This window comes from Sinocyclocheilus rhinocerous, unplaced genomic scaffold (genome assembly GCF_001515625.1).
Source record: "Sinocyclocheilus rhinocerous isolate Xijiao unplaced genomic scaffold, SAMN03320098_v1.1 scaffold1198, whole genome shotgun sequence".
Lineage (NCBI taxonomy): Eukaryota > Metazoa > Chordata > Actinopteri > Cypriniformes > Cyprinidae > Sinocyclocheilus > Sinocyclocheilus rhinocerous.
Window position 1 is genome coordinate 823,288 of NW_015649585.1, and position 10,250 is coordinate 833,537.

The window sequence follows — 10,250 nt, forward strand, 5'->3', positions numbered from 1 at the left end:
GTAACACTCCGTGTGGAGTGAACCCTCACCCCCAGGGGGTACGGCTCGCCTTGGGATTGGTAGGCCAAGGCGATGGCATCCACTATCCAGTGGAGACAGCCTTCCCTTTCTGCTAACCTCCGTAGCAGACAAAGAGCTGCTCAGAGCTTCTGAAGCTCCGGGTGCGGTCCACGTATATGTGCAACGCTCTTACGGGACACAGCAACGCCAAGGCTGGATCTGCCTCCTCCGAGGGCAGTGCTTGAAGGTTCACCACCTAATCGCGAAAGGGCATGCTGGGAACCTTGGGCACGTATCCAGGCCGGGGTCTCAGAACAACGTGAGAGTAGGCCGGCCCGAACACAAGGCACTCTTCGCTCACTGAAAATGCTTGGAGGTCCCCGACCCTCTTCATGGAAGTGAGTGCGGTCAGGGACGCTGTCTTAGCAGACATGAACTTAAGCTCAACTGAGCCCAGTGTCTCAAAGGGATCCCTCTGAAGGCCAGCCAGGACAGTAGAGAAATCCCAGGAAGGCACCAGGGGTGGCCTAGGAGGATTCAACCTTCTGGCACCCCTCAGGAACCTGACGATGAGATCGTGCTTTCCCAGGGACCGGCCGTCCACTGCATCGGGATGTGCTGCGATAGCAGCCACATACACTTTCAAGGTGGAGGGTGACAGCCTACTCTTTCCAACATTTCTTGCAGGAAAGAAAGCACTACTCCAATCGTGCATTTTCGGTGGTCTTCTCGGCGAGAAGAACACCATTTCACGAACAGACTCCACTTCAGAGCATAGGCTTGCCTCGTCGAGGGAGCTCTAGCCTGAGTGATCGTGTTTACCATCACCGGTGGCAGATCACTTAAGTCTGCCGTGTTCTGTCCAGGAGCCACACATGGAGGTCCCAGAGATCTGGACGCAGGTGCCATATGGTGCCGAGCCACTGAGAAAGGAGGTCCTTCTTCAGAGGGATGCGCCAGGGAGGGGCTGTCCCGAGGACTATGAGTTCCAAAAACCAGGTCCGAGTGGGCCAGTAAGGCGCAACCAGCAAGACCTGTTCCTCGTCCTCCTTGACCTTGCACAGTGTCTGTGCGAGAAGGCTCAATGGGGGAAATGCATAATAGGCGGCGACACTCCGTTGTGATGGTCACACGATGTGTACCATGACGCCATGCCCATCTCGGGATTCGGGAGCATAACCAGTGCTGAAGTGGTCTCATATGAAGCAATCTGAGCGGCGTGACTGCGGTTGCAGATGTCATATGCTCCAGGAGCCTCTGAAAGTGTTTCAGAGATACCACATTGCTGCCACTGAAGGAACTGACTGGGCGCGCTCGTTGGTGAGACGCTCTGTCATACTCACCAAGTCTAACTCCATACTGGGAAAAGAGATCTTCTGCATGGGGGAGAGTTTGCTCTTTTTCCAGTTGACCCGAAGCCCCAACTGGCTGAGGTGCCGGAGCACCAGGTCCCTGTGATCGCACAACTGCTCTCGTGACCGGCCCATGATGAGACAGTCGTCGAGCTAGTTGAGGATCCTGATGCCCAATTAATACCCACAACGGGGCAAGGGCGCCCTCTGTGACCTTCTTAAAGACATGTAGGGACAGGGACAGCCTGAAGGGAAGGACGGCCGTTAGCTTACAGTCTTTGGTTGGGAGACGCGGATGATTCCTCCAAGTGGCGCCATTTTGCGTGCACAGGTGCACCCCAACCGCTCTCTCCACCTGGGGAATGTCTACGAACCCCCTAGCCGCCCCGCCATCGAGGGTAGTGAGGACAGAGGAGAGAGACGAGCGGCTTCTGGCCGAAAAAGGGGCCTTCCACGACTTCATCAGCTCCTCATGCACCTCCAGGAAAAAAGGCACCAGCGCAAGGTGCGGTTGTGAGCCGCGCCAAGAAACCAATCATCCAGCCACCAGGGCTTGGGACTGGGCGGTGTATTCACCTCCAGCCCGACACTTACGGCTGCCCGGGAAAGCATGGCCGTCAACTTGGGGTCCGATTCAGCGGTGGCGACAACACCCGAGGGGGGCAGCCCCGCCGAATCTTCATCCTCGGAGGACGATAGCCCATCCCCCGATGCTGCAATCGACAGCTGATCCTCCGGCGGTGCACTGAATGAAATGCTGAGACCGTCAAGAGCCGGGCCAGAGAAATCACTCGGGAGCCGCACGGGACATTCGCTGTGGGAGGAGTGAGAGGTCCGCGGGGACATGCCCGGCGAAGAAGCTCTCACTGTGACCCTCAGATCTCCCAGAACTCTAGCTGGCAGTCCCCTGCTCGTGACAGGGAAACCAGGATGGGTAGAGACAGAGGGTGCCCCTCCGTTCCCCGTGAGGAGAGAGAGGCCAGATTGCAGCGAAGTCATGCTCATACGCTCGCAATGAACGCATGAGTTAACCCCATCTCTTTCATGAGAGAGTGCCAGACCATGGATGGATATGTGGAAGTATGCGTCTTTCAGATCTATCGTCACAAACCAGTCCTCGGACCTGATTTGAGACACGACCTGTTTGATCGTTAACATTTTGAACTTGAGTCGCATCACTGAGCGGTTCAACAAATGCAGATCTAGAATCGGACGTAACCCCCCATCCTTCTTCAGAACGACAAAGTACCGGCTGTAGAACCCGGACTCTCGGTCGAGAGGAGGGACCACCTTGATGGCCTCCTTCCTCAAGAATGTGTCTTCTTCTTGTTCCATGCCAACGGGCTGTTTCCCACTCTGGTGGGTCCCGAGCAGACTCGCTCGGGGCCCACCAGAGTGGGAAACACCCTGTTGAATAGAGGCGAACAAGACCCAAACTGAATCTTGTAGCTTCTTTCTACAGTGTGCAGGACCCAATGAGACACATTTGGTAGAAGCTTCCACGCTGCCAGATGATCTACTAAGGGAACCAGTCTCTTGAGACTGGCCTCTGATGTATTTAGAGCGGCTAGCTTGGTGCCCTGAAGCGGAGGACCGGCAGGAGACGGCCGATCTAGCTGCTCTAAAGACCTCCTGGAGGTAGCGAACCTCTCAGGGCCGCTACGTTTCCGGGGGGATGCTGAGAGATGTGCTTGCTGGAGACCGCTGTGCCCTGAAGCACCGAGTGTGGCAAGGTTGACAGACTGATCTCCTGAGGGCAATGAGGAAAGACGGGCACCGTATGATGAGGTGTACACCGCTCTTCCCCAGAGGGGCCCGCCCGCAGAAGTCCTGGGCAATAGGCATCAGGACATTTTAGTCGAAGACTTTCTAGCGAGAATGATGGTCCGCAGATCCGCCTCTTGCTTAGAAGCCTTCAGGTGGGAGTGCCGGGAGGAAGTACGAGAAGCGATACTCCCCGAATGAGGAGCTGGAACAAGGCTGGGGCTGCTCCAGCCCAACAGCCCCTGAGACCTGTGTCCAGCATTGGAAAATGTGACAGGGAAGACAGGGAAAACCGGTAGGTCCCGACATGGAGGTTGTGATAGAATGCTATGGCACGCTTTTAGTTACAATCTCCACCAACTCCTCAAAAGTCTAGTAATGACATTCTGACCACATCAACCTCCTCGGAGGAAAAGAGGTAAACACCGTGCTCTCACTCGAGAATTTTATATCCCAAGAGAGTGCTGTATTAGAGAGTGAGGGAGGAGAAAGGGGAGCCCGCCAAACCAGTCAACACAGTCTGATTATAATATAAGATGCAATATAAAAGAATCGTGAATAACAGTCAGCAAACACATTTATACATTTGCACGCATTTGGGGGAAAGACAGAAAATAAGGAACCTCCTGTCTGCTCACAGTTTCCCCCGGCATTATTTTGCTGCATTATTTTGCCTTGGCAACGCACGAGCCACTCAATTCTACATTGCATAAAACTTTCTTCCCTGGAAAAGAAACGCCAGCGGGAGCAGAGCTAAACATCTAAGGTAATGCATTTTCACTTGTACAATTTATGAATGAACACAGCTAGCCACCTCGACAGCTGACTGTGCGTGCTCCACTCTAAAACAAACCACACATAAATCGCGTGCATCCCCACCCCTTATTATAGCGAGGGCAGGGAGAAACGAGCGATCTAAAATGCAGTATGTTTTTCATATGCAAAAGACTGAGATGGCTAGTCCTCAGTCTCATCACAATAATGCTAATGTGGCGCACGCACTGGTTACTCTCAGGGAGTACTAACAAGAGCAATTAAAGATTAGAACCAGGGGAAGATTTACTTATCTCAATAACCCTCCCCAGAGGTAGACTTAACAAGCACCTCTAAAATACCCGACTACGCCACCCCAGAGGCTAATCTACCGGGGAATCGCCTGTTACAAAATCACCAAAAGGCTCACAGGTTCGAGACAGATGAAATATAAACACTTTATTGAAAATCAGTAAGTAACAAAAATGCAAAAAAAAAAAAAGAAAATCAATTTACAACATACAAAAAATTCTACCTCCACTCCAGGGCTGGGGCCTAGTCCACCTAAACAAAAAAACAACCGCACAGCAGACCCACGTGCACTTGCATTCCACAGCACCCCAAGTGTTGGACACCGCACGAAGAATAAACCACCACCAAGCAGAAAATGGAGGCTTCCCCTCAAACAAATCACTGGTTGCCCCAACTCCTGGAGTTACACACTAGATTACTCACACACACTCTCCCAATTCTTATAAAATGGACAATTGAATAATAAAAAAACAAAAGCCACAAAGAAAAAACAAACAAACCAACAAACCTCAACCATACAATTGCCAGTAGCAATAAACTCACAACCTTAAATCAACAGAAAAGGGAAAAAAAAAAAATATATATATATATAAATTCAAATAGTAATAAATTCACAAAGAGCTAAATCAACAGGAACAAAAAATTACAATAAACAAAATTAAACCAAAACAACAGTTACATTCATAAACCTTAAAATACAAAAAAAAAACACAAAACATGGTGGCGACTTTTGGTTGGTCATCCAAGACCTGGGAGTGAAGCAATACACAGCAATCAATAAACTGCAGCAAGCCAAGATTCCGCTCAGCTGATATTCCAAGTGGCCAATACTGCAGTAAACACACTGGTCGTCGCATAAAATAAAACAGCTCTGCAACACACTAGTTCTATTTCACAAACTCAAAACCACCGGTCTGGCAGTTTTAATAAGCACCGTCCCGTATGACGAGGCTGTCTGCACCTCACTGCTGCACGGGAAACAGCAACGCCGGTATCCGTGTAGGAGCGTGCAGCCAACGACGCCCCGACGAGAAACCCACTGCAATGTCTCTCAGTGCCGTGCCCTCCCCTTATGTTTTGTTTTTTTAACTAAAACAAATAAAAACAGACTCGTAATGACCAACCTAGTCACTAAATAGCAGAACAAAGCCATAATTTAAAAAACAACTTACCGTTTTATACAGCTCGCAGTACACCGGAAACTCCACATCGTAAACCCAATCCCATACAACACACGTTTGCAACAATGTGACGCAGGATTCCTCAGTCCACACTAAGAAGAAACGAGTCCATAAAACCCCAATTGATACAACCATTTTAAGGTACAACCACGATAAACAACTCCTTACCATTTACTCACTTCCACGCCACGCCGGAAATCAGATGACGTCACTCGTGACTGATAGACGTTTACTCCTAAAACACCCACCACTGCCTTTATAGGCCAAATACGACACGTGAAACAACAACACGCCCCTTCGTTCCACTAATTGGTGGAGAAAACTACTATCACCGGCTACAATCTACCCCCATTTTTTTAATCGTCGTCCCGACGAAGAATCAAAGCTACCAATGATACCGCCCCACGACAAACTAACACCAAGGTCTAAATAAGGCCCTAACAGCATTGGATCCTGACGCAAAAGGACTGTTAGGCCCCACATCCCTTCCTCCTACCGCTCGCGGCAAATGATGCACATTAGGGTGTTGTCTGACCCCCACTCTTCCTGTTCGATGCAGGGTTACCCCAGACTGACCATGCGGAACCCCTGAAGTGGGTCCCGGTACTGACAAAGAGCTTATACCACTACCACTGGCCTCTGTCGGTGCATTCCCAACTGCCTCATCCACACGGGACACAGCAGCATCTATCGCTCCCGAAGGAGACTTACTCACCACCGGACCCTCCCGGGCTACTGGAGGAATTGCAGATACCACATAAGCTAAGTCTCCATCTACTAACTCTTCCTCGGTTGTCCCCTCAACTGGCAACTCAACCCAAATCTCAGGATCCTCCAGTACCACCCCACCCTGGACTCGGGGTTTCAAGGAGGACCGATGGGCATGACGTACCTTCTCCAGGTCGCCCACTGGAGCTACTGTATACACTGATCCACCCACCTGTGGGGCCTTAACCACCTGATATACAGCCGAATTCCACAGGTCATGAATCTTATGACGACCTCGCACACCGTGATCGCGCAGGTAAACCAACTGACCTTCCCTCAAAGGCAGTTCCCTAACCCGCCGATCATGTTCTACCTTACGTCGGTTTGCGGCAACTTGCAACCTACCTCGAGCACCCTCAAAGGCAACCTTTAGACGTGCCTGGTGCTCCTCCACCCACTGATGAACTCTTCCTGCCACTGGATCTCGCACTCTGCCAAGCAAAAAGTCAATGGCCAATCTGGGCTCCCGCCCAAACATGAGGAAATATGGGGATTCTCCCGTGGCCTGGTGTGGAGTGGTATTATAAAAAAACAGCACTTGCGCCAAGCAAGATGCCCAGTCTCTCTTTCTCTCAGGGGGCAGAGTTCGCAGCAAATTGTGTAAGGTTCGATTGAACCTCTCACATTGGCCGTTACCAGCCGGATGGTAAGGAGTGCTGTGAGACTTACCCACCTGATAGAGACAGCACAACTGCTGTATCAACTGGGATTCAAAGTTGCGGCCCTGGTCGGAATGAATCCGACCAGGAACCCCAAACCTGAAAAACCACTCATTCACCAAAACACAGGCCACAGTCTCAGCCTACTGGTCCTTGGTAGGCACTGCCACAGTGAATTTACTGAACACGTCAGTCATCACCATCACATTCTCCTGCCCAGAACGAGACGGCTCCAAGATGGTAAAATCAATAGCCACAATCTCATTTGGGCAGGAAGCCAACAGATGCCCCATATAACTTCTTGCAATCGGTGCCGCTTCCTTAGCTAGTTGGCACCGCTCACACTCTCGAACCCAGCGAGCCACCTTAGCCGACATGCCGGGCCAGTAGCAACGCTGTCGCACTAACTCAAGGGTGCGTTCTACATCTTGATGTCCGTGGTGCTGGTGCAATTGGACCAGCACTTCAGAGTGCAATTCCACTGGCAGCAGCAGCTGAAACACTGCCTCCCCTCCATCAGGATGAAAGACTTTCCGGTGTAAAAAACCCCCCAGCTCGGTCAGTCGGTCCCATTGTCGTAGGAGCATAACAACCGGCTTAGACAACTGCCGCCACACTCGGGGCTCCGGGCATTGTCCCTGCTGCCAGAACTCTCTCACTACCCCTGTAACCGGGTCTGCCACCGGCAAGGCAATCATATCAGATACAGAACGACTAGGCCAAGTCTGTATAGCAGCCTGCGTAGTAACCACCCCTGAGTCTATGGCCGCAACTCGCCTTAACAACTCTGGAACTACTACTACTAATGAGCAGTTACTCTCTCCCCCAGGACCAACCATATGCAGCCGAGAAAGTGCATCGGCATTCTGATTGTCCTTACCCGATTTATACTGGATCTTGAAGTAAAAGACTGCCAACTCAGCAGCCCACCGTTGTTCAGTAGCCCCAATCTTGGCTGTAGCCAAATTACTTAATGGGTTGTTATCAGTACGTACCAGGCACTTATGGCCAAGCAAGTGCTCTCGAAACTTTTCGGCCATAGCCCACTTAAGGGCCAAAAATTCTAGGCGCATAGAACTATAAGTGGCAGTATTACGCTCAGCTGATCTGAGGCTTCGGCTCGCATAAGCGACAGGTCTAACTTTACCGTCAAATTCCTGTGAGAGTACTGCCCCCAGGCCAACATGACTGGCATCAACCTCTAGGATAAAAGGCCGGGTAAAATCTGCATAAGCTAACACAGGCGCTGTAGTGAGGGCACTTCAAGTTTTGAAACGCTTCCTCACACTGCTCTGACCACACTGCAGTTACATCCTGACCACGCTTCCTAGACTTACCTCCCGTCAACTCTGCCACTACTTTGTGCAATGGGGCTGCCAATTTGGCAAACCCCTCCACAAAGCGCCTATAATAGCTGGCAAAACCCAAAAAGGTTCACAGCTCTGACACCATTGTAGGGCGAGGCCACTGGACTACAGCCTCGATTTTCTTTGGGTCCTTCGCTACCCCCTGCGAGGAGATAACATGCCCAAGATAGCTAACCTCTTCCCGGAAAAACGCGTACTTCTCCAGTTTTACCTTAAGTCCCTCAGTTTTTAAACGACCCAACACTACCCTCAGACGCTGCACATGTTGCTGCACAGATGAAGAGAACACAATAATGTCATCAAGGTATAACAAGACTGACTGATGCCTTTGGTCGCCAAAAAGCCGTTTCATCAACCGCTGGAACGTACTTGGTGCATTACACAGGCCAAAAGGCATACGGTTCCATTCAAAAAGCCCAAAGGGCGTACAAAAGGCGGTCTTGGGACGATCGGGTTCAAAAACTGGGACTTGGTTGTACCCGCTGGTCAGATCTAGTGTAGAAAACCAACGGGCACCTACCAAGGAGTCCAACGTTTCCTCAGTCCGAGGCAACGGGAAGGCATCTTTGCGGGTCTTAGAGTTAAGTTGGCGGTAGTCAACACACATCTGAAGACCACAGTCTTTTTTCTTAACTAACACAATCGGAGAGGCATATGGACTGCAACTCTCTCGAATGATCTGTGAATCTAGCAACTGACTAATATGAGTCTTTGCCAGCTCGTATTCTGACTGTGGAATACGCCTGTATCGCTGTCGGACCGGGATATTATCTGTGAGGGGGATCTCATGCGACAGGAGGTTAGTACATCCTAAATCTCCTTCATGAGCGGAGAACACATCTTGAAACTCCCAGAGAAGGGCTCTAACCCGATTCAGTTCTTCTTCCGTTAATGCTCCCAATTCAACTGAATTAATCTGCTCGGACATAGAGGTGGCAGAAACGCTGCAAGATACTACCCGAACATTCACTGAGGGGACTTCAGTCAACCCGACAGGTAGGTCCACCAGATACACCTCCCGCAATGTACCGATTACAGTAGTGGGGTACAGCACTACATCAACGGTCCCAACGTTAACTATTGGTACATAAACTGTACCCCCGGTTACTTGTACCAAGGAAGAAGGGGCCAATGAACCCGCGGGCAAACCGGTCTCTGGGGGCTCAAACAGCACTGTGCTACCCATATACTGGGCAGAACACGTAGCTGCTACGAATTTAATAGCGCCACTTGAAACTCGACACGCACTACGCCCCCTTACCTTCACCTTACTACCACGATCCGAAGCACGAACAGCCCTTTGACATTCCTGTAATGCCTGAATAATCTTGGAATCCTGCTTTACAGACGGCGATTCGAACAGCGTAGACCCATGATGGCCGAAAAGCTCCTGATAACAGCGACTAAGCACATTCATTCCCAGAACACCAGGGATATCAGGGCTGCCACCAGGAGGATCTCGGACCACCAGCACACCACAATCCTGAATCAATTTACCGCAAAGTTCGATATCTAATTCCAAATGGTTCAAACTGGAGCCGAAAACAGCTCTCTGTAATGGTTGAAACCATGGACCCAGTATCAAGCAGACAAGATACGGGAACCCCTCCCACATTAACCACCAAGTGTGGACATGAGGAAACCAAACGAGACACTAACCGGTTACCATTAAAAACATGAGAGCCACACACATCCCCTACCGGACTGTGGCTCAACAGCCCGGCGGGAACTAGTTTTCCGACAATTGGGGAGCAGATACGGACCTAGCTTCGCCGGAGGTGGGACCAGCTATTTGTGACGGATGGCAGGGGGGACGACGTGCCCCATTACAATTTCGAGCAATATGTCCGGGTTGTTGACACCTCCTACAAATTATAGGATTCGAACGGGGAGAGCGATCACGTGAATACATATTTTGATTACGCGCCAAGGCTTGGGTAAGCTGGTCTATCTGTCGTTGTTGCTGACGCAGCACTTCCCGCAGTTCACTTAACTCAAACGATTGATCTCCATGATCCAAACCTGACCCTCCTCGAACCCCATATTGGATTCCACTTACCAATGGTACAGATTGACTCCTACCCCGCGTACCAC

General features: G+C 50.7%; 1 pseudogene; it reads right to left on the minus strand.

Annotated features, from left to right (window-relative positions):
- Positions 1-1,081: 1,081 nt before the first annotated feature.
- LOC107710823 (uncharacterized) lies at positions 1,082-10,199 on the minus strand (annotated as a pseudogene).
- Positions 10,200-10,250: the final 51 nt, after the last annotated feature.